The sequence below is a fragment of the Ascaphus truei genome, chromosome 8 (genome assembly GCF_040206685.1).
Source record: "Ascaphus truei isolate aAscTru1 chromosome 8, aAscTru1.hap1, whole genome shotgun sequence".
Taxonomy (NCBI): domain Eukaryota; kingdom Metazoa; phylum Chordata; class Amphibia; order Anura; family Ascaphidae; genus Ascaphus; species Ascaphus truei.
This window is the reverse complement of record NC_134490.1, coordinates 24,412,215-24,439,211: the sequence shown is the minus strand read 5'-3', so window position 1 is coordinate 24,439,211 and position 26,997 is coordinate 24,412,215. Positions and strand designations below refer to the sequence as shown.

The 26,997-nt window shown below is 43.2% G+C and overlaps 1 protein-coding gene and 1 long non-coding RNA gene across 2 annotated transcripts in view; one reads left to right on the top strand and one right to left on the bottom strand.

Annotated features, from left to right (window-relative positions):
• LOC142501238 (uncharacterized) overlaps positions 1–4,420 on the top strand; it is a 64,320-nt gene extending 59,900 nt beyond the window's left edge. Inside the window, exon 3 of the long non-coding RNA XR_012803446.1 lies at positions 3,703–4,420. This is a non-coding gene — a long non-coding RNA (uncharacterized LOC142501238). The remainder of the gene's footprint in view (positions 1–3,702) is intronic.
• Positions 1–26,997, bottom strand: part of SSBP4 (single stranded DNA binding protein 4) — a 309,472-nt gene that overhangs the window by 188,419 nt on the left and 94,056 nt on the right. The gene's annotated exons all lie outside the window — the stretch shown is intronic.

Sequence of the window (26,997 nt, the reverse complement as noted above, 5' to 3'; positions counted from 1 at the left end):
CATACTGCGCTATATGAATGCACACGCAGCTGTCTCTTATACATACAAATGTATAATACAGGAGTGCTGATTTAAAAAGATAAATGCACTTTGGAATGAAAAGGTGCACTAGAACATACAAGATATTACTAGTTTCTGCGAGGATGACAAGCTGCTCAATGCCAGAATGCTCCTGTAAACTCAAGTTGGGCAGAGTTCTAGTAAACATTTGCACGAGATGAGCCCAGCACAGACGGGGAGGCTGCTGATCGGAGCGTTTGCCATCAAGGGCTTATGTATTTTTAATGTAAATGAACCCTTTGTCGAGAAACCGTTTTTTCCCCCCCTCTCCGTTCCTTTAAAAGGGTCTCTGTGATTACATTCAATTGAGCTTTCAACAGGAATGAAACAGTTGCAAGGGTCAAAACCTGCCACACTGGTCGGGCATTGGAGCTGAGAAACTGCACTCAGGTTTCACCTTTTAAAATGAACGTTTAGCACAGTGTGTACATTTATTTTTATTCTTTTACTTTACCCTTTTCACTGGCAAGGGAGAGACAATATTCTTGTTAAAGGACACCCTCTGAAAACAGCAGTACCTTCTAAAAACTATGAAGTTAATATTACAGTATGTTCCTATGGAATACTTATAACGCTGGGCTTGGGGTCCAAAGAATCCCATCGCATTATAAGCAGATCGCGTTAGAAATAATGTATAATTGTATGCATTGTACAATAAAGTATTTAAGATACCAATAATCGTGTTGTAAAGTATTCATAAATACGAAAATTGGGAGCCACGCTTGCATCGCGTTATAAGCGGATTCTCGGGGTTGAGTTGTATATACCCTGGCTGTGCTCGAAGCTGTGACCATGCAGCAAGCTTAAGCCTATAGGGAACCATGTTAAAAATGGTTATTGAGGCAAAAAGTGACACTGTGTGCTCATTTGCATGTCATTTCCCAGAATCCCTTGCTGCAGTGGAAGTGCTGTATGCTGGGTGATAATGGGGAAAGGCGGGGTTGCAGACCTGCCTAAGACATGCAGATGAGCATACAGCTATATTTGCATATTTGCTTTCCTGTGGAGGGTTTTTGTCACTTTTTTTACTCACCATAACTTAACTCAGTATTATGGTTTGGCCTATCCCATAAGCCTCTCTTGCATTCCCAGTAAAATCAACCCCACACTGATGAGACCCATCAAGGTCGAAACAGCTGTCTGTGGGTGGTTTTCTGGGTATGCACCTTAACCCTGGCTGTGCTCAAAGCTGTGACCATGCAGCAAGCTTAAGCCTATAGGGAACCATGTTAAAAATGGTTATTGAGGCAAAAAGTGACACTGTGTGCTCATTTGCATGTCATTTCCCAGAATCCCTTGCTGCAGTGGAAGTGCTGTATGCTGGGTGATAATGGGGAAAGGCGGGGTTGCAGACCTGCCTAAGACATGCAGATGAGCATACAGCTATATTTGTATATATATATATATATATATATATATATATATATATATATATATATATATATATATAAATAAACACACACACACACACACACACAGCAGGCATTAAGGGGGTAGAGTACATTTAAGTATAAAAATAAAACATTATCCTGGAATATACACAATGCCAGAATTAAACCTGAAACCTTTTACATTGGTTTTCCCACAGATCTCTATGGGATCTCACCCTCTAACACACATCAGACTTTAATAAGATCCCCCTGTTAAAATGGGGGATCTTTTGTCCAGCCCTTTTGTCCAGTACAGTTATCCTAAAGACTGCTATGGGATCACTTCGTTCAAAGAAGCATTTAATTCAAAATCCTATATAGTTGTGTAGTATTTAATACTTACTGCATTTTTTGCTTTACTCTTTATGCCCCTTTGAATTAGTTTTAATGCATTAAGCTTTCTTGGGTTTCTATAGCAACTATTTAGGAAGCCACATCACTTCCTTTTTGGAAAGAGGCGGCCATATTGCATGCCCTTGGAAGCAGGATCTTCGCTGATCGATCACAGGAGAACGGATTGATCAGCAGCTTAGACCAGGGGTGCGTGAGATTTTACCTTCGCTCAGACGGTTTCTGGCGATGCGGCGGCAAATGACACCACAGGATCACGTGACGTCGTGTTGCCATGGCAACGTGACGTCACATGATGTCAGAACGTCAGAGCCAACTTAAGGGGGGGGGCGCGATCAGGGGGGGGGAGCCCGCAGGGGGTCGCAGAGGAAAAAGTTTGCGCACCCCTGGCTTAAACCATTGCATTGCAGTAAATGTAAGGAACTACTGCATTAAAACCCCCCTTAAAGGACAGAGTCACCCTCTGGCACAGATCAGTTTCCAAACAGGATCACCCTCTTAATAATTCCTCAATATTTCGTAAGCTACTGGAGAGAGACAACCTACTTACACACACACCATCTGCAACCCTATAGATGTTTAATTAGCCCATAAAACTACGAAACTCTTAATAATCAGAGATCTCCCTCATTAGACAAGCAACTGTTGCGGGATATGTAGGTGACAAGCCTCCGTACCAGTAATCTCGCTCTCACTTCGAAATTCCCAGCACATCGTCGGTCAAATTATATATTGGGTCGAACAACGTTTTCATGCCTCATTAACACACATTTTAATTAAGTTAGAAGACAATCTATCTGAGAGAAGCCACATGTTTCACAGAGGTGCCCACGCTAGCTTAGACCTACGTGCATGACAAGGGGGATGGATGTATGTACGATGCACAAGAAACCGCTGCTATGGTATGCTACAGTGGGTATATATTTCTCTTGGGACCATAGATGGGGAAACAAAAAGGTAGAGAAATCTAAAAACTTTCACAAAGACATTGGGGATAGAGCAGTGGTTTCCAACCTATTTTTCGTTAAGGAACCCCAAGTGAAATTCTGAGGAACCCCCAACATCTCTATTAGCGCATCTGTGATCAGATGCATTGCAAGTTCTTCTGTATTTTATACCACTTTCAAATGACCAAAAAATTACATACAGGGAACCCTTTAGGGATGCCCGGGGAACCTAAGGCTTCCTAGTAACCCTGCTTGAAAAACACTGGGATAGAGGTTTATTTTAAGGGGCAATCCGGGTTAGCTCACAAAAATGAAGAGTTTTAAAATCAATTAATTGGCTGCATTAAATTAAAAAAAAAACATTAAACAACAATGTTACTTTCTGTGCGTCTGTAAAAATTAGAGCAAAAATGCGGCAATAAAACGCACAATGCAGTGTCTATTGCAATATTAGAGGACCATGACAGGTAAAGTGGTCAGCCTGTCACCAGAATGGGGAGGGCAAATTATTTTGCAAGAGTTCGTGTACTCCCTTCTATGTTACAGTTTACCAACTTCGAGAAGTTATTTGAAAATACTTAAAAAGGTGTCTCAGACAAGGCAACCTCCAAGAGAGTCGGGCCCCAATTTTTTATTATTTTTTAATGGAAATTTGCCGATTTTTTAATCAGTGAGTGTCCACTGCAGTCTGGGACGCTGAAGCTAAAATATTCAGTGAGATTCACTCCAGAAAGTAGTGATCTGGCAGGTCTTGTGTGATCAGAAAACCAAACATCGATCATCTATATTTCATTCCTTAAACATATTGTCCCTTGCGCCTGTTCATACCAGAAACACCAGTCCCTCAAAGATTGTAACCCTTTCTTGTAATTCATGCATTTGATTAAAAATGTATATATTTTTTTATTTTTCAGAGATCAACAAGAAACTTCACACAACAATTATACAATTAGTAGAAATTTGGAATACTAACTGGCTGGCAGCAAAACGCCTTTCTACCACATTTCTTTGTTTAAAGTCAAATTAATTATTGCCGTTTAGATATACATTATTTTTCTTTGGTTAGGCTCCTTTTTTCCTTACAGAAACACCACTTATACAACCCAGATTTACAATCTTTTTAAATATGAGCCATATATTTTCCTGACAGGATAAAGCAGATAAATGCAAGATTCATACCAAGTTACGTCACCACAAAAATGTAAAACACACACACACACACACACACACACACACACGAAGTGGGACTGATGCTTTAATTAAGCATATGATAAATCTAAGAAATCTTTGCCATATTTTTTGCCAAAAGCAGTGATTGCTGAAAAGCATCGCCCAGGAGATGTGAAATAAAGGGGGAAATGGTCTTTTAGTTATTTCATGCATTTTGTTGTCATGTTGCAGATATAAAAGGCCCTTTGTCTTTGTGCTGCCGGCTGGTAGTCTCAGAAGCGTGCCTGGCTATTCCCATAGGGCAGGGCCTGGATCCTGCACTCCGTTCCTATAAAATTATTCATGCACTTAGCGGTCTCCAGCAGGAACACTATACACTGCTCCGCACAGCGTGGGCCATGAAATATTAATGTCACTTCTACACACTGAACGGAGCATGCTCACAGGCCCCGGGGGCCAGGTGAGGAGGGAGAGGGGCAGAGGGTGAGAGATGAAGGGAGGGGGAATAGGGGGAGCCGTGAAGGTGGTTGGGAGGAGGAGAAAGAGAGGGGTGTAGGAGAGAATCTTGGAGGGGTGGGGGAGAGAGGAGGGGGAAGATTGGAGAAAGAAATAGTGGCAAAAAAGTGGGCGGAAGACACATCAATGTCCCTAATGCAATACAGCGAGAAGCTGGGTACAGTGCAGATAACAATATATTAACGGAGCAGAAACGAGTGCATCATTAACTGTGCATTACACAGCTTAAAAGTAGGCGAGCACAGAGTTAAAGTAGCAGTCCCGCCAGGAGGCAGTTTTCTTTTTAAAATGGATTTATTTTTCATAATTGGAAGCGTGTTATTATCTATCCATGGACCCCCTGGTTCCTGAGATACTCAACGGTGAAGGTACTGGGTTTAAAGGGCCAAATCTTGCAGAGACCGCAATGCTCCATTTACCCTTTGCAGGGGGGGGGGGGGGGGTGGGGAGGGGGAGAAGAGGGTGGTTAAGCCCCTCCAGCACATTGTGATCACGTCAATGAGGAGGCGAACGCAACAGAAGTCCTTATGTTCCGCGTCCACAAGAGCGAAACGCAATTACCCCTAGAAAACAAGCAGAAAGCCCATAATGTAACCCCTGGGGTGCCAGACCCCAAAACATGGCGACTACATCATGAGTCACCCAAGACGTTAATACAGAGCTCTCAGTAGGCTGGACAGGAGGTTCCTGCGCCTATTTTTGGAAATCAACAAGAAAATCTTGTGTGATTTCAGAAATTAAGCATTTTATAAATAAAAATAAATAAATGAAGTAATACATTGAGAGCTACCTCTCATTTTCAAGTATGTCCTGGGCCCAGAGTTATGATAACACTTGAATGTATTACCACTGTTTATTTAATGCAACCAAGTTACAGACATTTCATGGACAGAGGTAATATGATTATGGGTGTATGTAGCAGTTACACACAAGGTTAAAATTGTGTTAGAAGAGGTAGATAAGCCTGCAATGTGTTGTGTTGTGATAGACGAATGGGGTTGGGAGTCAAACCGACTGGAATATACTGTATGTTTTTCTGAAATGACCTTATTTATATTTGCATTTAAAAGGATGTGCTGGTAGCCGTTCCACTCAGCCACCAAGGTTCATATTGTATTGTATGTCTTTATTTATATAGCGCCATTAATGTACATAGCGCTTCACAGTAGTAATACACGTGGTAATCAAATGAATAACAGATAATATAAATAACAGATCATAGGAATAAGTGCTTTAGACATAAAAGTAACATTAAGGAAGAGGAGTCCCTGCCCCGAGGAGCTTATAGTCTAATTGGTAGGTAGGGAGAACGTACAGAGACAGTAGGAGGGAGTTCTGGTAAGTGCGTCTGCAGGGGGCCAAGCTTTATGTATCATGTGTCCAGGATTATCCACAGTGCTATTCATATGCTTCTTTAAGCAAGTGTGTCTTAAGGTGGGTCTTAAAGGTGGATAGCGGGGGTGCTAGTCGGTACTGAGGGGAAGGGCATTCCAGAGGTGTGGGGCAGTCAGTGAAAAAGGTTTAAGGTGGGAGAGGGCTTTAGATACAAAGGGGGTAGAAAGAAGACATCCTTGAGAAGAACGCAAGAGTCTGGATGGTGCATAACGAGAAATTAGGGCTGAGATGTAAGGAGGGGCAGAAGAGTGTAAAGTTTTAAAAGTGAGGAGAAGAATGGAGTGTGAGATGCGTGATTTGATTGGAAGCCAGGAGAGGGATTTCATGAGGGGAGATGCTGAGACAGATCTAGGAAAGAGTAGAGTGATTCTGGCAGCAGCGTTTAGGATAGATTGTAGGGGAGACAGGTGAGAGGCAGGAAGGCCGGACAGCAGGAGGTTACAGTAATCAAGTCGGAAGAGAATGAGGGCCTGAGTCAGAGTTTTAGCAGTCGAGCAACAGAGGAAAGGGCGTATCTTTGTTATATTGCGGAGTAATGCAGAGAATCGTAGCTCCCGCCCGCATGGGCTTCCTATTGGCCCCATGCGATGGGAGCTTTAAACTTTAAACCCCAGCCAGCTCTGCCGGGGCGGCTGACCTAGCTGGGGTTTAAAGTTTACAGCTCCCGTGTGTATACATATATATATATTTTTTAAACAGAGGTTGCTTACGAACCCTGAGCTTGCATGTCCTGATCTGTGTGACTGGTTGATTTCAAATGCTGGTTTTATTAAGTGTGCAGTTAAAACTAGAAGCAGTTTAAACAAGGAAGGGGTTAAACAAGGCATAGTATATTGAAGTACAGTTTATTGTTAGTTCTTATAAACTTTATAGTTGCTACAATGAGCTGGATTGAAAATGCCACTCAATGCACATCTTGCCACATGTATGTGCACTTGGAGCAGTAGTTCCAAGGTGCATACCACTGTGAGAAGTGTGAGCAGGTGGTATTTTTAAAGTCGGAGATTGCTGATCTGAAGAGGAAACTTGCAATATTAAGGGACATTGACAATCTTGAAAGGGGTTTAGTGCTCACTGAGCAGGCCCTGGCTTCGACTAGTGGTGCAGATGGTGGCGCTGTTAGTGAGGAGCAGGTAGGTAGCTGGGTAACAGTTAGAAGGGGAAGCAGGGGCGAGAGGGAGAGGCAGGCCAGTTCTGAGCTGACCCATCCCAATAGATTTGCCATGTTGAGTGAAGATATTGCGAGTGTCAGGGAAGAAATGGCAAGGCTGGGGGAGACTGATTCCTCTAGTAGCCAGGGGAATAGTTCTTCCAGCACAGAGGGGACTCAGGATGCTCAGATACCAAGAAAGATTGTGGCGGTAGGGGACTCCATTTTTAGGAAGGTAGATAGGGCAAATCTGTTGCCGTGACCGCATGAACCGAACAGTTTGTTGCCTCCCGGGTGCTCGGGTTCGGCACATTGTGGATCGGGTAGACAGATTGGTGGGAGGGGCTGGGATTGACCCCGCGGTCTTGGTACATGTTGGCACCAATCCCAAAGTGAGAGAAAGATGGAGGGTCCTAACAAATGATTTCAGGGATCTAGACCAAAAGCTTAAAGCAAGGACCTCCAAGGTAGTATTTTCTGAAATACTACCAGTGCCATGCGCTACCGCAGGGAAACAGTCAGTGATTAGGGAGGTTAATGCATGGCTGAGAAAGTGGTGTACTGTACGAAGGAGGGTTTGGGGTTTCTAGAGCACTGGGGACTCCTTTTCTGAGAGGTGCCATCTTTATTCTAGGGACGGATTGCACCTCAATGAAGAGGGATCTTCTGTGCTAAGGGGGAGAATGTTAAAAAGGTTGGAGGAGATTTTAAACTAGAATGGAGGGGGGAGGGGAATGAAACAGATAACAAACTAAATAGAATAGACTAGCTGAGAGACCCGGCGTTGCCCGGAATTGAAATAGATAAAATAAATTGATGTTGTTTAAAATAAAAAGTATACGAATGAAATATTATTGAAGTACAACATATGTTTTTGATGCACTTTTTGCAAAGATATATAATTAATGTGGTGTTCCGAGTATAGAACATGCCACATATAAGAGTCCATGGGAGAAACATGTTTATTGTAAGTTTATACCAGTGGAGTTGATTGATTGTCCTTGTGCGATTGATTGTCCTTGTGATTTGTTGATGGTGATAGCAAATGCGAGTGTCATTGGAAATGTTAGGCGTTTGAAATGGAAGGGGATGTGTGTAGGAATGATTTCAATGCGGGGTATGATGAATTTTCCCGTGATGTAAATAGATAAAATAAATTGATGCTGTTTAACATAAAAAGTAGAGTAATAAAATATTATTGAAGTACATGTTTATTGTAAGGCTTGTTTATAAACAACATTTTTTGTTGATCCATTTGGGGCAAAGATATATAAGTCCTGTGGTGATCCGACTCTAGAACATGCCACATATAACTGTCCATGGGAGAAACATGGTGATTGTAAGTTGATACCAGTGCACTTGATTGACTGTCCTTGTGATTTGTTGATGGTGATACCAAATGGGAGTCTGACAGGGAATTGTAGGCGTTTGAAATTGAAGGGCATGTCTGTAGGAATGAGTGGAATGCGGGGTATGAAGACATCTTCTCCTGTGGCCTTTCCTGTTAATATAGTAGCTTCAATGAGGTTGGACATGAAGGATTTGATGCAGAGCCTTGTTCCGTTACAAAGGTTAGGTGTGTTGAGATTGCGAAGTAGCATGATGGGTGATCCAAGTTTAAGTCGAAGGCGATGTGTTGGCATTCCAGGTGGCTCAAGTGAGTTAAGAAATTCAGTGGGATAGTTCACGGCTTCATCCGTATCTACGACCGTATCTATGGACTTGTATTCAGTAATATTTCCTGGAAGCATATCTTGTATTTGATTATTTATGTCATTAATGGAATTAGTTTTAGCTGCAAGGATGGCTCGTAGATGAGGAAACAAGTGGTTATGGAGGTAGAATGGGGGCAAACGCGACTTTGACAAGCAGCGAGACATCCATAGTAACTACAGATAATACTAGAAAACTTCTAAAGACTAAACCAAGTTGGCGCAGGAAGGAAGGAGAAGATACGATAATAGTACAGGTTGAAAAAAAACCTGAAATGCATGCTTGCTAATGCAAGAAGCCTGGCAGATAAAATGGGGGTGCTTGAATTAATAGCTGCAAGGGAGCAGTATGATATCATAGGCATTACTGAAACATGGTGGGATGAAACTTATTACTGGACAGATCTAAAACCTATTATAAGAGAAGATGTCTATGAAGGGAATGATGAAAATATAGCGACCTTGTGGATAGAAATTAGCAGTGGAGGTAAAAGTATAAAGAAAATGTTTGTGGGAATATGCTATAAACCACAAAATATCTGTGAGATTGAGGAAGCTAAAATACTTTTGCAAATGGAGAAGGCATCAACACTAGGTCATGTTTGCATAATGGGGGATTTTAATTATCCAGACATAGACTGGGGCAATGAGATTAGCATTACAACAAAAGGAAACAGGTTTTTGGGGGTGCTTAAAGATAATTATATGACTCAAATTATTGAGGAACAAACCAGGAGAGGGGCAATACTGGATTTGGTCATATCAAACAATGTAGAAGTAATAGCAAATATTCAAGTCCTGGAACATTTGGGTAGTAGTGATCATAACATGGTCTCACTTGAAATAAATTATCAAAAAACAGATTACTTGGGTTCAACAAAGACCTTAAACTTTAGAAAGGCAGATTTTAATAAACTGAGGACTAATCTACAAGTAATACATTGGGATGATGTTTTTGCAGGGAAAAGGAAAAATGTAGAAGACAAATGGGCAGTCTTTAAAACATTGTTAGAAAAGCACACTTATCAGTGGATACCCTTGGGTAATAAGTATAAAATAAATAAGTCAAAACCAATGTGGCTAAATAAACAGGTAGAAGAGGAAATGGAAAAGAAGAGGCAGGTGTTTAGATTCTTTAAATCAGAAGAGTCGGAGGTATCTATCAGAATAAGGAATGTAACAAAAATTGCAAAAGGGGAAATCAAATTCGTAAATATGGATAATGAAAAAAGGATTGCAATAGAAAGTAAAAATCAACCCTAAAAAGTTATTTAAGTAACTTAACAACAACAAAAAATTAGAAAAGAAAATATAGGACCCTTTCTGTGCGAGATGGGCAGGCAGATTATTGGAGATAAGGGAAAAGCAGGGGTTTGTGTTTACCAGGGAAGAATCCATTTCAATTGGAGTGGCACAGGAGGAAGCCACAACCTCCATATTAATGAACAATGGCATACATCCAAGAGTTCTCAAGGAGTTAAGTTCAGTAATATCGAAACCATTACATTTAATATTCAAATTTTCCATTTCAACAGGCTCAGTACCACAAGATTGGTGTACAGCAGATGTGGTGCCCATATTTAAAAAGGGAGCTAGATCACAACCGGGGAATTACAGACCTGTAAGCCTGACTTCAATAGTGGAATAACTACTTGAAGGTTTAATACGGGATAATATTCAGGAATACCTAATGAAAACAAAATTATTAGTCATAGTCAGCATGGATTTATGAAGGATAGGTCCTAGATCATTTGTTTCTTTGAGGAGGTAAGTAGGAATTTAGACCAGGGTAATGCAGTTGATGTGGTCTACTTAGATTCTGCAAAGGATTTTGATACGGTTTCACACAAGAGGTTGGTGTACAAAATAAAGCAAATAGGACTCAGTAAAAATATATGAGAGAGAGAGAGAGAGAGAGAGAGAGAGAGAGAGAGAGAGAGAGAGAGAGAGAGAGAGAGAGCTAAACCACGTTATAACAGGGATCGCATAATGCGACCGTGTTATAACGGGGATCGTGGAAAAAAATGGCCACCGCAAGCTGTCCCTGAACCCGGCGTCGCAGCGGCACCCCCACGCAGTATTTACCTGGCATCAGCAGCAGCTGTCAGCTCTTTCGTCAGCTTTCGGCTGAAAGATCAGCGCGAGGTGTGTGTGTGTGTGTGTGTGTGTGTGTGTGTGTGTCTACCTGATCTCTGACATAAGCAACTGTTTGAGTTGAAGTGTCAGCTTTGATTGCAAGCTCTTCAGAAGAACGATTTATTTTTAGCTGTCTTACCTGGTGTCCACCAGCCACACTATTTAAAAACAAATGATTGACTCATTCCTGCAATTAAAACAACAAAAAAAAACAACAACCTTTCTTTGCTTTAATTAATGATTATAAAACCCATTGGCAGGGTAAGATAAGAGGACTGATAAAGACCATGCTAAGACTTGCCCAAAGCGTTGCTGGTTTCTCTGGATGAGAAGGGGTTAAGTAGTTAAAAAGAACAATACAAAATGTTTAAAGTAGTAAATGTAACTGAGTCATCCCCAGAAGCAAAGGAGGAGTTAAAATACAACAACAAAGTTTAATGTGGCATAAGAAATATTGTTACACTGCGTCTGTTACTTGTGTTCAGGGTTCACCACAATCGAAAACCCATTTGGGGGCCTTTTAAATTGTGCCTTTGTTAAGCTCCTGGGTTGAAGGGATATTTGGAGATATACATCGTTTGTCACGCGAATCCAAGTGAAAAGTTTGTTACATTAGTCACACAACTAAACTTCTCAACTGAACTTTGCATCTCTGCTCGGAAGAGTAAGTCAAGTTAAAGTAATGAGAAGGGACAGTGCCACCCAGGAACCCTGTGATTCATTTGCTGACAAGTTTAGAGTACTTTGTTACATGCAGCGTCACTGTGTAGTGTAGTGTCTGTGTGAGAGTTTGTAGTGTCTGTATCTGTGTAGTGTGAGTCTGGGAGAGAGTGTGTGTGTATCTCACAAGAGCTCGCGTGTGTCCCTCAGCCCGGGAGGGTGTGTGGCCCCCGAGGAGCGGAGAGAGGGGAGGGCAAAACATGGCGGTGCTGTGACTGACACACACACAGCGGCCTAGGCAGGGAACGGACAGCACCGGGACTTAGCGGAGAGCAGCGGCCGTGTAACTCCCCGGGACCCTCCTCCTCACCTCCCAGCACCCCCCTCTAACCAGGTATTGCGTACTCACGGGGGGTGTCCGGTAGGGGACAGAGGCTCCGACATTTGATGCCGCATCAAGGTAAGGGGGGGTGGGGGCGAGCACCGGGAGAGGCAAGGGAGGGGGGCGCAGCAACAAAAGTTTGCGCTCCCCTGGTCAAGAAGATTTGCTACCGACTGTTTTGCCATGACCAAATCTCCACCGGCATTTAGCCGATACTCACCTCGCCACCGCAACCACTTGCCGCCGGTCATGTCACACCCAATGTAGGTCCCTAAGCTTTCCCTAAAAAAAATAAAACCCTCATCTTAACCACACTAATACCAACGCTACTCCCCACTCTGTACCCTAAAAAGCGTAACCCCTTACCCTAAACCCCCTATCCTAACCGCTAAATGAAACCTTAAATTAACTTAGCTTATTGGAGAAGCGGCCGGCGGTGGAGCATCCACTGGCGGAGCATCTGCGGTGGAGGTTCCCTCTGCGGTCAGAGCCTGCAGGAGACTTTGTCGCAGCTAGATGGCCGCGACCAAAATTTTTCCATTCTGCCTGGGCAAGGGTCAGCCTGGCTCAGGCGCCCAATGGAACGCTGCCACATCATCAGGGGATGACATCGCCACTTTGCATTGGTGACCCAGCGCCCATATTTGTAGGGGTGTTTTTTTTGTGTCACGTACCAGGGCAAAGAACCTTAAATGTCTCCAGCACCAAGATCCCCTCCAGTTCAGATGCAAGGTTTTAACAATGAGAAAAAAAATTGGGACTTTATTATTAATAATAATAATAATAATAATAATAATAATAACAACAACAACAACTAGAATTTCACCTTTTACACACTAACTTCTTTTAAATAATTTTGTTCCTAAGTGCGATTTTTGATCCTCATTTTTTAAAGCCTACTAATTTTGGTCATTACACATTGATAGCTCTGTAAAGTTAACACGCAATGTCGAGGCCCCACCTGCCGCTTGAGCTCATTGAAACCTATAAGAGGAATCATCATTTTAATTAGATTTTCTTAATCAACCATTGCAGATTTAAATAATCTTAAGGTTTCTCTGTGGGAGTAGAGCTAGGCTGGCGGAGCAAAATGGAGGAATATTAATCCTTCCAGAGCTTTGGTTTAAAATACGTCTGCAAGGCCATGAAAGATGTTATCCCCATCAAATACCCACATTAACCTAAACTCATCATAAGAAACAGCAGCCAATTACCAGCACTAACCAACATTACTATTAAAACGACAAGAATCTACAAATGTATGGATAATTGGAGTTAAGAATTTTCCGCTGTATCAGAGAGATTCTGCTATTACCTCTCCCAGAATCCTCTACTTGTCTCATTCGCGCTGTTATGCCTCCATAGTGACATCATCAGACTGGAATTAAAGCTTCAACTGATTGTGCCATGTTGGTAGGTCCCAGGCAGCAGGGATTTTCAGAAGGAATATATCACACTTGGAGAACTGCAAGATAAAGGACTATACTTGTGCAGAGAACTTTGGGAAAATGCAACAGGACCCACTAGTTTGAATAGTGATTTCATTATTTAAATGTCACTTGTCTCCCAGGTCCAAAACCAGTGCAAAAATACTGCACCAAATCAGGGAAAAGGAATCCAATTTGATTTGTTTGCTTTGATAAATCGGATTTTGATTTTTTTTTTTGCGGTCGTTTCTGCCCAGTTTTGCAGATGGGAGACTAAGAAATAACCTGCAAGGAGTTGCAATACAGCAAAACCCCTTATCCATACATATTAAATACTTTCGTATCCCCATTTAGCACCAAAAGAGAACTGCAATGAGACATCAGAGACTAGGAAAAAATAAACTTCTACGCATTTTCTATGGCAATGTACAAATTAATTATATCACGGGTCCCCTCTGGTCCCCCGTAAAGCCCCTTACCTCCCGGCGTGGGTGCGCTAGGCAGCGGATGCAGGGGACAGGTCCCAACAGTGTCGGGGAGGTTGCGCAGGCGACTACGTCGCCAGAGGTTCCCGGCGGATCTCTTTGCAGGGCGCCGCCATATGCAATAGGGTTGCGCATATGCAGCAAGTGCCCATAGCCGGCGGCCATTACACTGAGCTTTGCGCATGCGCAAGGTATGCGCACGAACGGCAGCCAATCAGAGGAGGCTCACAGCAGGGACTACATGTTCCATGAGCCTCTGGGAGGGACACATGTCGCGCAACAGCCAATAGAGGAACATTGATACATTTAGCTCGCTGCAAGCCACGCCAGTCGGAGCTGGGACAAGGACAGGGTAAGAGGTAAGTGCAGGTGTCTGTGGCACCTGCACTAGACCAGAGACCCCCTGTTAGGCTCCGACTCCCACATAGCTTGTGGCTGCTATAGGGACTTGCCCCTCAGATAGGGACAATGCTCTGCTTAGCAACATTAGTGTCAGGGACACAGTGAGACGCCACACGGTGACTGCAGCCAGTGGTCCAAGACCGGCCCACCCTCTATTGAAAGAGACAACTCAGATCTGTTCAATGCATCTTTGGGATTCCTGCAGCATAATTAAGGTAAGAGTTTCTATCCAGTCCTGAAAACAAAAGCAGTACATATGCTCTCAGTGTAGTGTAACTCCTGGGTACATACGGCTGTACCTCCGACCCTTCATTTCTGAGCAAGCATTACACAAAGCCCCACAACCATTTACCTAAATGAGGCTAGCAAAGTACCTTAAAACCCTACCCTTTAAACGCTCGCAGTCGGAGAGGCCTGCAACCATTGCAGAGAAAAAGGGTTCATTTTAACACACTGCGGAGCAAAATGGTTAAGGTCTCGTTCCCTTTAAGCGCTTTGTCTAGGAGTAAAGCAGCCCCGTCCTCCCTCCCTCCTCTCTTCCTCCCCCCTAACCTCCGCCTACCACCTCCCTCCCCCACTATCTAACCTTATCCCCTGCTGCTACTGCAGGGGTAAAAAAAATTGAAAAAAATCCTTGCTGCTGGCGTGTGGCCAGGCTCCTATTAGCTTTCACCCAGCAAAACGCTGCTTGCAGAAGCCTTCCCGTCTGCCAAGGCACAGGGGGAGCAGGAGGTGCAATATATGAATGCAGCTTGTAGCACCGGGGTTAACCTATGCAGTACCAGAGAGGCCTGCAAGCGATTGCTTAAAGGAGCAACCCCCCCCCCCCTCCATATGACCTATTCTAAAAAAAAATAAGCCCTTTGAATAAAGCAGAACTAACCTTATTTTTTTTTCCTACCGGTTTTTCAGCATGTTATTTTAAAGGCCTGAAGCCTGCAGTAAAGTGTTCACATAGCAACGCCTGCTGTGTATCCTCACTTTGTCCCCTCCACCAGGCAGCCTTTTCCATGCAGACTACTAAGGATATTTTTTGTCTTATTTTAATCTTTTCAGATAAGGTTCTTTGAGGTCTAATAATGTCCCCCAAGTGAGAGGGGCCGAGTGGCCATATTCATTTAGGTTTAGGGGAATAAAATACAGTTTACATAGACCAGTGAGCTGATAGAACGCCTGCTGTACAACACTGTAAAATAATCTTTAAAAAAATAAAGCGGATCTGGCCCTTTAACTCCCATCCATGTTGGAAAGCTTGTAATGTGCTGATGGGTTAGAGCCCCAATCCCATTTACTGAAAGCCTGAATTCTGGGAGGGAGGGGTTTGTAACTATTGATTTATAGAAATCGAGCTGAGGGGATCATCCAGAGCTGAGCCGCTCAATTTCTCGCTACGAGCAACCGCCGCCCCCCCACCCCCAATTACGGAGATACTTACAATTTTAGTTGTTTGTCTTTCCCCTACTTCTTTAGGGAAAACAAAATGGCCACCAAGTCTTGTAGGCCATTAGGAAGCAGCAACATCGGGGGGTATATGGTCGCGGTTTCCAATTGGATTGCTGTTTAATTGTCCAGGAAGTAACCCGGCAGCTAAACTGGCAGGTATCTCGGGGATGGGGACACGGGTGTTTGGAGATATAAATAGTGCAATTTAGCTCCTATGATCCTCCTGGCTCAAGTTATGAAAAATGCGCGATATTGAAATTCGGCAGGACTGCTGCTTCAAAGCAAAAATATTTATCTTCCAGAAATTTTCATTGCTTTTCCGTTTTTCTTTGTATCCAGATAACTCGCTGTCAAATCCCCCAGCGGTTTTCAGCAGCCGAGAAATATTCAAATATTATTTTGCAGTTTAATCAAATATGGCAGTCGTTTTGGATCAAACCGCTTATAATTGAGCCAAAATCACAAAAATGTTTGGCGCCCAAGTCAAAAGGTAGACAGAGGTCATACATACTAAGCAACCTCCTGCCTTAATATACCTTCTGGCCCTTAAAACTTCTACCGCTCAAAACTTACTGAAGTCAATGGGCTATAAGGCGTCTTCCAGCCCGGAAGGTGCTTAATGGCAGAAGACTTCCTAAGCAATATTGGCCACGGTCATGGCCCACTTCAAGGTCGATGGCCCCTGTTGAATATGCTGGTATGTCTTCCCCTTGTTCAGGAATGTTTATGCCCGATTTAAAAGAATGTTGCTTAAAAAATTCCCAAGCAAGACATCTTCACAGCATAATAAACAGGGGGCCATAAATTGACCATTAGACCACACCTTCTCGGATGTACATCTGAAGAGGAGACTGGTGAGATTTGGAAAACCTATATATAGCCATGTACATGCATACCCCGGTTTAAGGACACTCACTTTAAGTACACTCGCGAGTAAGGACATATCGCCCAATAGGCAAACAGCAGCTCGCACATGCACCTGTCAGCACGTCCTGAACAGCAATACCGGCTCCCTACCTGTACCGAAGCTGTGCGCAAGCGGGGAGACTATAGAGCCTGCTACAAATGCGTTATTTACATCAGTTATGCACGTATATGACGATTGCATTACAGTACATGCATCGATAAGTGGAAAAAGGTAGTGCTTCACTTCGCTTCACATTTTCGCTTTACATACATGCTCTGGACCCATTGCATACGTTAATGCAGGGTATGCCTGTACATGCTATATACAGCCTACAAAAAAAGGTACATGTCTCCGGGATCCATATGGCTTATCCCATAGTATGCAGTGGTCAGAGCAAGCAGAATCTGTGCACTAAGCAGCCTATGTATTATTTTATATAGCGCTAACCGGGTACACAGCAATTTAACATTAGGAATGTACAGATCATTTACAATGAAAGAATTAGGAGAACAAATCGGGGTGGGAGGGAGCATTAAACATGCACGGAAGGAAACAGAAACTCGTGCCCACAAGGGCTTACAACCTCTCAGTGCATGGCATAAGGGAGCAGATTTACTAAGCAGTGGTAAAGTTTAAGGTGCCTCACGACCCATTCATTTGAATGGACTTCATGGCATGTTATGGCTCAGCGACGTTTAGTAAATCTGGGCTAGAAAGTAGGCTTTCCAACGGAGACATATGTTTTCAGCATTCATCATTGAGACGGAGCTGATAAACAGGATGCCAGCTACACAATAATCTCGCCGATGACTTAGCAACCGTGTCCTCTTTCCTCAGCAGTGTTGATAACTGGAGGTCTGACATCCTTTCTCGCCCCGGCACAGAAATAGTGGCCAGCTCTCTGCATACATTGCTAAGCAGATAAGAGGTGACAGACACAGCTGTTCTGCATTTTGCGCTCTCTGATACACATGTATAAGAAATGAAACACTGCGGCACATGCATGTCAATGGGGCTGAAAAGAGGAGGCTGGCGCTTAACCCCATGGCTGCCGCAAGAGCCTGAAACGCATGATTAACCCTTTCAGGGCACCAGCGCCTCCAACAAAACATCCCAGACAAAGTGAAAATACCCACTGTTGCTAACGTATTGCGCTAATAAATTGCAGTGTGTGATGCAGTATTAAGGTCGGGATGTGTGTGATGTAGTAGTGAGAGGTATTGTGTGGGGTTAAAAGGCAATCAATAATAAAGAAATGCATAGCACAACCTTATAGCAGAACATTTAGTAAGCATGTATCCAGCATTCACTGGTCTACCAGTGAAGGACAAGGAAGCACTGGCATCAGGAACTGGATAACCCCCTATTTCCCCATCTGGGGGCCCAGGACACCTAAAAGCAGGGCTTATAGTTATAGGAAGGATTATATAGAGACACACACACACACACACACACACACACACACACACGACATATGAGATACAGAAAGTGGTAAATCGATAGCTCTATTAGTATATTCCTCTATATGGAATCCTTATTGTTTTAAAGAGGCAGTCGAAGCGTGCAATTTTATTTTTAACATAAGATTTAAGCAGGGGGTTTCCAGAGCTGAACCCCATTAATTTCCGCTCTGTGGACCCCCTGCTTTCAGAGATACTTACCTCCATGGGGGTTGCTGGTAGCCTTTCCGCTCGGCTACCCAGGTTCATGTAATGGCGGAGTTTCAAAGCGCCCACGCCCTGTGGGCCAATAGGAAGCTGTGACGTCATCAGGTTCGGCTTCCTATTGGCTCACGTGACACAGGAGCTTTAAACTTTGCCAAGGTTTCTGGCACCCCCTTTGGAGGTCTGTATTTCGGGAAGCACGGGGGCTGCAGGTATGAAAGTAGAGACCTCCTGCTTCAATCCTATGTTAAAACATGTAAAACGGCAGGAATTGCTCTTTCAAATAGGATGTTGTGAGGGCACCGCCCCAAAAATCTTGGTCAACTTGCTGTATGCCCCGAATACAGAATTTGGAGTTGCATAGGCAAAACAATTCCTGGGGGGACAGATTTAATTAGTTTGGGGGAACCGGTGCGTTAGCCCACCCATGCAGCAAAGAGGTTACACAGACATGCCAAAAATGCCATTTATTGATTCCATCGCAGTATTTCTGGCAAGATTTTGCAGCAATGAAGGATTCAGCAGTAACACCCAATTCCTCTCTGTGTACCATCTCATCCATCAGGTACGTACATCTGCTCTTGACGGTACTTCCTAGCCGCACAGCGCTGGTGAGCAAACAGCACAGGGGAAGCCCATTAGAGTAATAAACGGCACCCACGGAACTCTCCTAATTGATCGTGCGAGTGCTTGTCCTTAATTTTCAGGAAACAGGGCATAAACTTCACGGCAGCTTTGGGGAACATTCTTCGTATAGATTAGAGCTGTCCAACATTAGCGTTTGGAAGACACGAGCAGGTTTGGTATCAACCAGGAACATTGCATCACGTTCCACCCAAATGTGAAATTGTATGCACTGCATAATGAATGGTCCTTGGTGCTTCATTTAATCCCAGACATCTATCTAGCCATAACTTTTAGATTCCAGCAATATGGTTTTTTGAAAACAGTTTCCCCCAAACATTTTAGATCTATGCAAGCATGCACGGAGAAGTTTGTTCAGACGCATTTTGTCATTCTCTGCTCCGTGCTGGGTCACAGGTTACAATCTCACCTCGTTCCTTATATTTGATGTAGAACTTTTTAAGCAATCTCAGGACTGCACAGATTATTATTTTTTTCTGCATCCCGAAACAAAAAGGGAGAAAAAATGCATTTGATCTCATTATAAAAATGTGCATCGTGTAACTAACTCCTAACTAAGTTTCCAAAATCACAAGCTCACACAGATCGGGCAAAAACCGAACCCGGACACATTGATGTAATGGAGGCACAAAACAAATATGGAGCTATTGCTGTCAACTGTACACAAGACCTCTTTAATGTATTTTGTGCATTTCATACCCTTCTTGAGATTTTATTTCCTCCTTTGATCTGTACACCTTACACACACCTAAATCGGGGATGTGCAACATTTTCGCACCAAATATGCGAGCCAAGTAAAATTGGCCCCCTGGCTTCCTGCGAAAAAGTTTGCAAGATGTTTCCCCCCCCCCCCCCCCCCCGTTTGTCCAAAATTCGCACCAGACCCTGATATAAGGCGGTTTGCCAGAGGTGGGGAGTGGTGGAGGTGCTGGAGAAGAGGAGGGAAAGAAAAGAGATGAATAGATTTGCATATTCAAATGCACAAAATTTTCTAGGTATCTCAGTTGCGTTCACAAGTATTTGTCCACGCGTTGTACAATAGAGAGGATTCTTTTTGGCAGGTATACAAGTCAATGGTGTACTACTACATAGGACTCTCCCTCTACAGTTTTTAAAACCCGCCGAAAATGTTGCAGTTGGGACAGCATGACGCGTCTCCAACACCCAATTTGGAAAGTTAAGGATTGAACCCTAAATGTATCCACTTGCCCAAAATTGCATAGAGATTTCTGTAATCCTAAGAAGCTACCACCTGCATAGAAGTCACATCTCGCTCTCCCTATTGCCAGGCGACAGGACAAGCGCAATACAAGATGCAATACCATCTCGCCTGTTAAAATGCGAGGTTTATTTGAATACACACTGCACCTGTTTTACTTTTCCCCTCCTGTTCAGAATTCAGAACGATGCTCGCCTTCTGTAAAGAGGCAATTTGATTCCTATTTGACGAGTACAGCTAAGTGTTGCTGAAAACTGGGAAAGAAAGAAAAAAAAAAAGGGGTGGGGGGGTGGGGGAGATGGTCGGTTCTGGTTTTAGAGGGTAGTCGAACATTACTAAAGCTTAGAAAATTTGCATTTCCTTTCTAAAGTAGGGTTGCCAGGTGGCTTCTCCAAAAATACTGGACACAATGGTTGAAGGTGCGACGCACGCACACCCCTCTCACTGCTCCATGCCGTTTCCTCCTCTCCTTAGCCCCACCCCCAGGCTCCGGACACCTCATCCTGACTGCCTGCATTACCCAGCAGCATCCAATCAGGATGGAGGAAGCTGCCCAGCCCCCTGGCAGCAGCCCTGCTCTCACCCTCACGGGGAAATCCCACGGCCCTCCAAGGCAGTTAGGTCACTGTGTCCTCGGAGGCAATACTGGACACATACATGTCCAGTATTGGCTCTCATTTTTTTACTGGACAGCGTGTCCAAATATAGTGCCGTCCAAATCAATACTGAACACCTGGCAACCCTATTTTTAAGTGCAACTGTCAATTTAGTTCCATTTCCTGGGTCATAGGCAGGAAGGGGTCACCGTTTGAAAAATGTAACCTTGAAACAGAAACCAAATACATTATTTACCTTTTACATACCGTATATTTTCTGCATAGTGCTACTACACAATCAAGGTAGACACGAGAAAACACGACCTATAGCGTGCAACTTATTAAAATAATTTGATTTCTATTTATTTAATAAAGCACGGGTGCGTTTACTGGGAGGGGTTGGAGCGCGCAAGATTTTCCAAGAGGGACACGGCGGTTACAGAGGTCCCACGCTCTTCCCCAAGGCATTTAAACTAAACGCCGGGGGACCGTGCAAGGCCTCTGCAACTTCCCTTACCTTCGCTGATGCGTCACCATAGCAAAGCGGCATCAAATGACGCCGTGGGGTCACGGTGGAGAGTGAGCAGGGGGGCGCAGACTGAAAAGTTTGCGCACCCCTGCAATAAAGGATAGGGTTGTTTGGTTTCCTTTTTCCGGAAAAATGTATTGCAAGAGTTACCACGTGGAAGCAGTAATACCACACCACCCCCCCTCAACAAAAAAATCTAGCCGATCTGAATGAGGCAGGAGGAGATGGGGTGGGGGGTGTGAGTCAGTGGTGTGTGAAACTCCTGAAGAAGTGTCACTCAGACATAAAACGCGTAGTGGTGACGTTAACGCAGCAATGCGACGTCCGTGACGACGGACATCCGGTAGCTGCAGCCCTAACACACCACGAGGGCAATTGTTTTTTGAGGACAAACTGCAAACCTTTGCCAGTAAGTATCTTGGGAACCAGATCCAGGGACCCTCTAGTTCCCATCTCGCCACTTACTTACTCACCTGTGTCCCAGACAGAGAAACCAAAAATGTACCGAATTTCATGTGCCGAATGTTGGGAGCCATTTTGATTTATTTAAAGGCAGAGTAACCCAACTTAACCAGTAAGAATTTCGGGAACCGAGGCACCACTGGAGCTAAATTTAGAAGGGTTCAGTTCTGGGGGATCCCCCGATTCCAATTCTGTAAAAATATCAACAACAACAAAACAAAAAACACCTGTAGATAGGATTGTTGCTTTAAGTCTGATTAAATTTGTTTTAAAAAAAAGGTACGCATAAAGATCAAAGTAATTTTCAAAATGTTTCTTTAAAATGTAAATCTCCCTTTAAAATGTAAATCTCTTCTTGTTAAAGGCTTGGAATATATATACCTAGTATATATTCCAAGCACTTACAATCTAACGTTATTTGGTGGAATCACTGGGAGATAGGAACACAGTGAGAGCTTACATCTATTTGGCCCATTTCAAATACAATGACTATATAACAGATGGAATAGCACCACTAACTTTTAAATACAAAATTTGGAGTATCACAAGTTTGTCTTAAAGCAGCAATCTGATCTACATGGTTGTGTGTGTGTGTGTGTGTGTGTGTGTGTGTGTGTGTGTGTGTGTGTGTATATATATATAAATAAATAATCTCACATGGAAATAATACTGTATGCTCATTTGCATGTCTTAGACAGGTCTGCAACCGTGCCTTTCACCATTATCGCCCAGCATACAGAGCTACCACTGCAGCAAGGGATCCTGGGAAATGTCATGCAAAAGAGCACACGTGTGTGTGTGTGTGTGTGTGTGTGTATGTGTGTATGTGTGTGTGTGTGTGTGTATGTGTGTGTGTATGTGTATGTGTATATATATATATATATATATATATATATATATATATATATATATATATATGGGTGTGGGTGTGTGTGGGGGGTGTGTGTGGGGGGTGTGTGTGTGGGGTGTGTGTGTGGGGAGGGGTTGTGGGGTGGGGGTGTGTGCTGTGTGCGTGTGTGGTGTGCGTGCGTGTGTGGGGTGTGCGTGTGTGGGGTGTGCGTTTGTGGGGTGTGCGTGTGTGCGTGTGCGGGGTGTGCGTGTGCGGGGTGTGCGTGTGCGGGGTGTGCTGTGCTTGGAAGGGGTGTGCGTGTGCGGGGTGTGCTTGTGCGGGGCGTGCGTGTGTGGGGCGTGCGTGTGTGGGGCGTGCGTGTGTGGGGTGTGCGGGGTGTGCGGGTGCGTGGTTGTGGTTTGAAAGTACTTCTTTGAACACCAATATGTTTATTAAAGTGGTAATGCTAAATGGTTGATAGGGCAATAGTGCAGATATGGAGAATAACAGTGTCCCTGATGAAAAAAAAAACACTAATTTTTGCAGAACATGTCACTGTTCTTGATTCACTTTAGTCTTAGGAGAGTTGTGGCCCTTTCAGTTGCCAGCATGGTAGTTTAAAATTAAAGGGCCAGAACCCTTCCTAGCACTAAAGTGAACAACAGTGGCATGAATAACGAGATTAAATTGAGCGGATTGAAACCCTTTTTCTGAAGAAAAAAATAAAAACGGACATGTATATGTTTCATACTTTTTAAAACACACTTTGGGTAGTTTGTACAATCGTTAACTAATGACTTCCTGTAATAAGACTATTTGTCAGTCCTAGTTCCAGGTAAATTGCTATTTTTTGGTTCATTTGCAAAGCCATTAGTGCACAAAACAGAAGTATGCTCGAATACAGTGTTCCTGGAGAAAAGGGCCATCTTTTTCACATTAAATAAATAGATAAAAAAACAGTTACTTTAATGGAAGTTGAATCTTTATAAGGAAGCCAATTACACTGAAAATACTACATGTCAACTTTTTTTTACATATTAATTTTTAAATGTAACACATGCGACAATGCATAATTCTACCTTCTTACCCACTGGCAATCGTCTGGTGCTCCTGTTATAACCATGATTGTGTGCCTAACATAATGGCTGCTTCAGTCAGTGTAACTCAGCAGCTATAATGTATCCTGATTACTAATGTAACATTATCTATTGTTACAGCTCACAGCTAAAACTGCTGGGAACATTTGTAACAAATTATCCCAACCAGGAAAGTGTTGCAAAAAATCTTTGCACTGTTTGGGAGGTGTGCTAAAACCTGCTATAGAAATCAAAGGACGCTTTAAAAATAAAAATAAAAACTTATTAAAAATGGCATTAAGAGTTGAATAAAAACAAAAAAAAATCATTATAATCTAATATTACAGAAAGGAATTCTTTAAAAAATAAAAAAAACCATAAGAGTTCACATGTTTGATGCTTTAAGGCCTTTGTAAGGAAGCAAATTTAATTGGAAAGTTAGTTACCTGTATTTGGTGTGTTGCTGCCTCGAGCTGAACCTTTTATACTGCACGGAAAGGGACTTTAAGCATTTTTAGAACAAAGTAGCAAAGGACAGACACATGCACCTGTCACCCGTATACTGTTACTCTGCTCTGTATGATGAATGTGTGCCTGAGATGGATCACAACATCTCACTTATGTTTCTCTGGGATCGCTTTCTGTTACTGTGGAGATGTCCATTAGGAATAATTCTAGGCAGATAGCTGCTGATCAATAGTGTTCGGCTTCAGTCAGCCACCTTCACTCATTACAACTTACTGCTTTTGATTCTCTGTTGTATTCAGGAGTAGGGTTTGTGTGTTCAGATTTAAAGAGAATTGATTTCGCACTGCAATGCGGAATAGGATACGCTGAAAGCATCGCTACTTTTCCAAATGCCACTCGCAAGCTTTTACTCACGTGCTACAGCAAAAGGTGTATATACCAACGTTATACTATATATATATATATATATATATATATATATATATATATATATATATATATATATATATATATATATATATATATATACATATACATATACAGGCATACCCCGCTTTAAGGACATTCACTTTAAGTACACTCGCGAGTAAGTACATGTCGCCCAATAGGCAAACGGCAGCTTACACATGCGCCTGTCAGCACATCCTGAACAGCAATACCGGCTCCCTACCTGTACCAAAGCTGTGCGCAAGCGGGGAGACTATAGAGCCTGTTACAAATGTGTTATTTACATCAGTTATGCACGTATATGACGATTGCAGTACAGTACATGCATCGATAAGTGGAAAAAAGGTAGTGCTTCACTTTAAGTACACTTTTGCTTTACATACATGCTCCGGTCCCATTGCGTATGTTAATGCAGGGTATGCCTGTATATATACATATACACATAACAATATAGATATGTATGTGTGTGCGCGCGCGTACACACACTATTTAGAAGTATATAAACAAATTGTGTATAAGCATATACTGCATATAAACCAAATAAGTATGTAAATATTCTCATTTTTTTTTTATAAAATAACCACCAGCTGCTCTAATTATCTGAAGGATCCGAGCTGCGCCCAATCAGAGCAGGCGACAGAGTGAAGCTCTGAGTACTGTCCTGAGATATAGATAAGCATAAAAGGCATATATAATGGTGAGTCACTACAGTGACAACTAACTCTTTTTCTACTCTTCTGGTTGACCCTCACTGCACTCCACCCTGGGGGCATATGAAGATAAATAGTTTATGCAATGACTCACCATCACCTAAAGTATGCACAATGTATATCTATGCTTGTACAGACTAACGAGAGAGAGAAAGGAGAGAGAGAGAGAGAGAGAGAGAGAGAGAGAGAGAGAAAGGAGAGAGAGAGAGAGAGAGAGAGAGAGAGAGAGAGAGAGAGAGAGAGAGAGAGAGAGAGAGAGAGAGAGAGAGAGAGAGAGAGAGAGAGAGAGAGAGAGAAAGAAAGAAAAAGGAGAGAGAGAAAAAGAAAAAGGAGAGAGAGAGAAAGAAAGAGAAGACACAATCAGAGAGGCACAGGATAGGACAGTGTCTGCCATAAATCCTTTAGAGCATCGACCGCGTACTACACCCCTCCCTGTCACATTCGGCCTGCAGGTCAGAACAGAAGCCGCATCATGTGATCGCTCCGTAGGGCGGACACGTGTTGTGGAAGTGCTAAAAGGTCTGTGGACATGGAGAAGACATGACCCTCTGGCACTGAAAAGGTTAACATGGGGGCGGGAGAAGAAAGTTACAGGCAGTAATGAAATTGTAGACAAACATTATCATCCCAAATAAAATACCAATAGGATGGTCCCCACCATAAAGCAGGGCCATAAAGCTTTATTAGCTATTTAAAATAGTAATTTGTAAAAGCATCTCTCCAGTTCATTAAATAGGACTAATCTTCCTTAAATAATCTGCTTCGCATCATGTTTGCTAAACTTTTACCAACGATTATTCTTTTCAAGTCTGAATTCTGCGGCCCCTTCCATCGCTTGCCCTCTGCATGGGGGAAGGGATTAATGCATTACATCTGTTGACATGGGGGTTGGAAGAAACAACTAGCAACTAACACACAATAACCAGTCTCTTCCCCACAGACTATGCTTAAAATGTAAACTTTCATCAATAATTTCAACGGCTATAATTTGATAAAAAAAAAAAAAAGGCATCATCAATCCGCTCCTTTCAATACTATGCCCGTCTGGCAGCAAGAGGGTTAATTCACATTGGTCCTATGTAGAATATCTTCATCAGGAGTAAATTCCCATGGATGAAAAGAGCATGAAAAGGGACAGAGTTTTGCAACTTATTTTCCAAAGGGCTGGAGTGGAAACAGTGTAACTATAGATCAGAATTGATATTCTATATATCTATAACATTAAAAATGCCCCCCCTTTTATTAATGGATGGGGGTCCCCTAGGCAGAACTGCATTCATTTCTGCTCCGGGAACCCCTGATTCCAGAGATACAGTAGGGCCCCGCTTCTCGGCGCCCGCTTTTTGCCAATCTGCCGATACGGCGGTACCGAGAAGGGGGCTGCCATGTCTGCCCATGTGCAGAATGGGGATGTCAGAGGTTGTGCATGCACAGAACGGGGGGCAGACGCCGAAAATCGCCGTTCCACTTTCCGGTGATTTTCGCTTTGCGAGGGGTCCTTCGAACGGAACACACCGCATGAGCGGGGCCCGCCTGTAGGCACCAGGAAAGGTACAGTTAGTACTTCCTGGTTATTTAAATCCCCATGTGGGCCAACTGGAAGTCATGCAGCGTGACGCGGGAGATTTAAATCGGCAATCGGCGCTTTTTATTTGTTTAATACAGGATTGAAGCAGAGGGTCTCCGGAGCTGAACCCCATTCATTTCATCTCTGGGGACCCCCTGCTTCCGGAGATACTTGCATCCAGAGGGTGCTGGTAGGCGCATCGGCTCGCATCC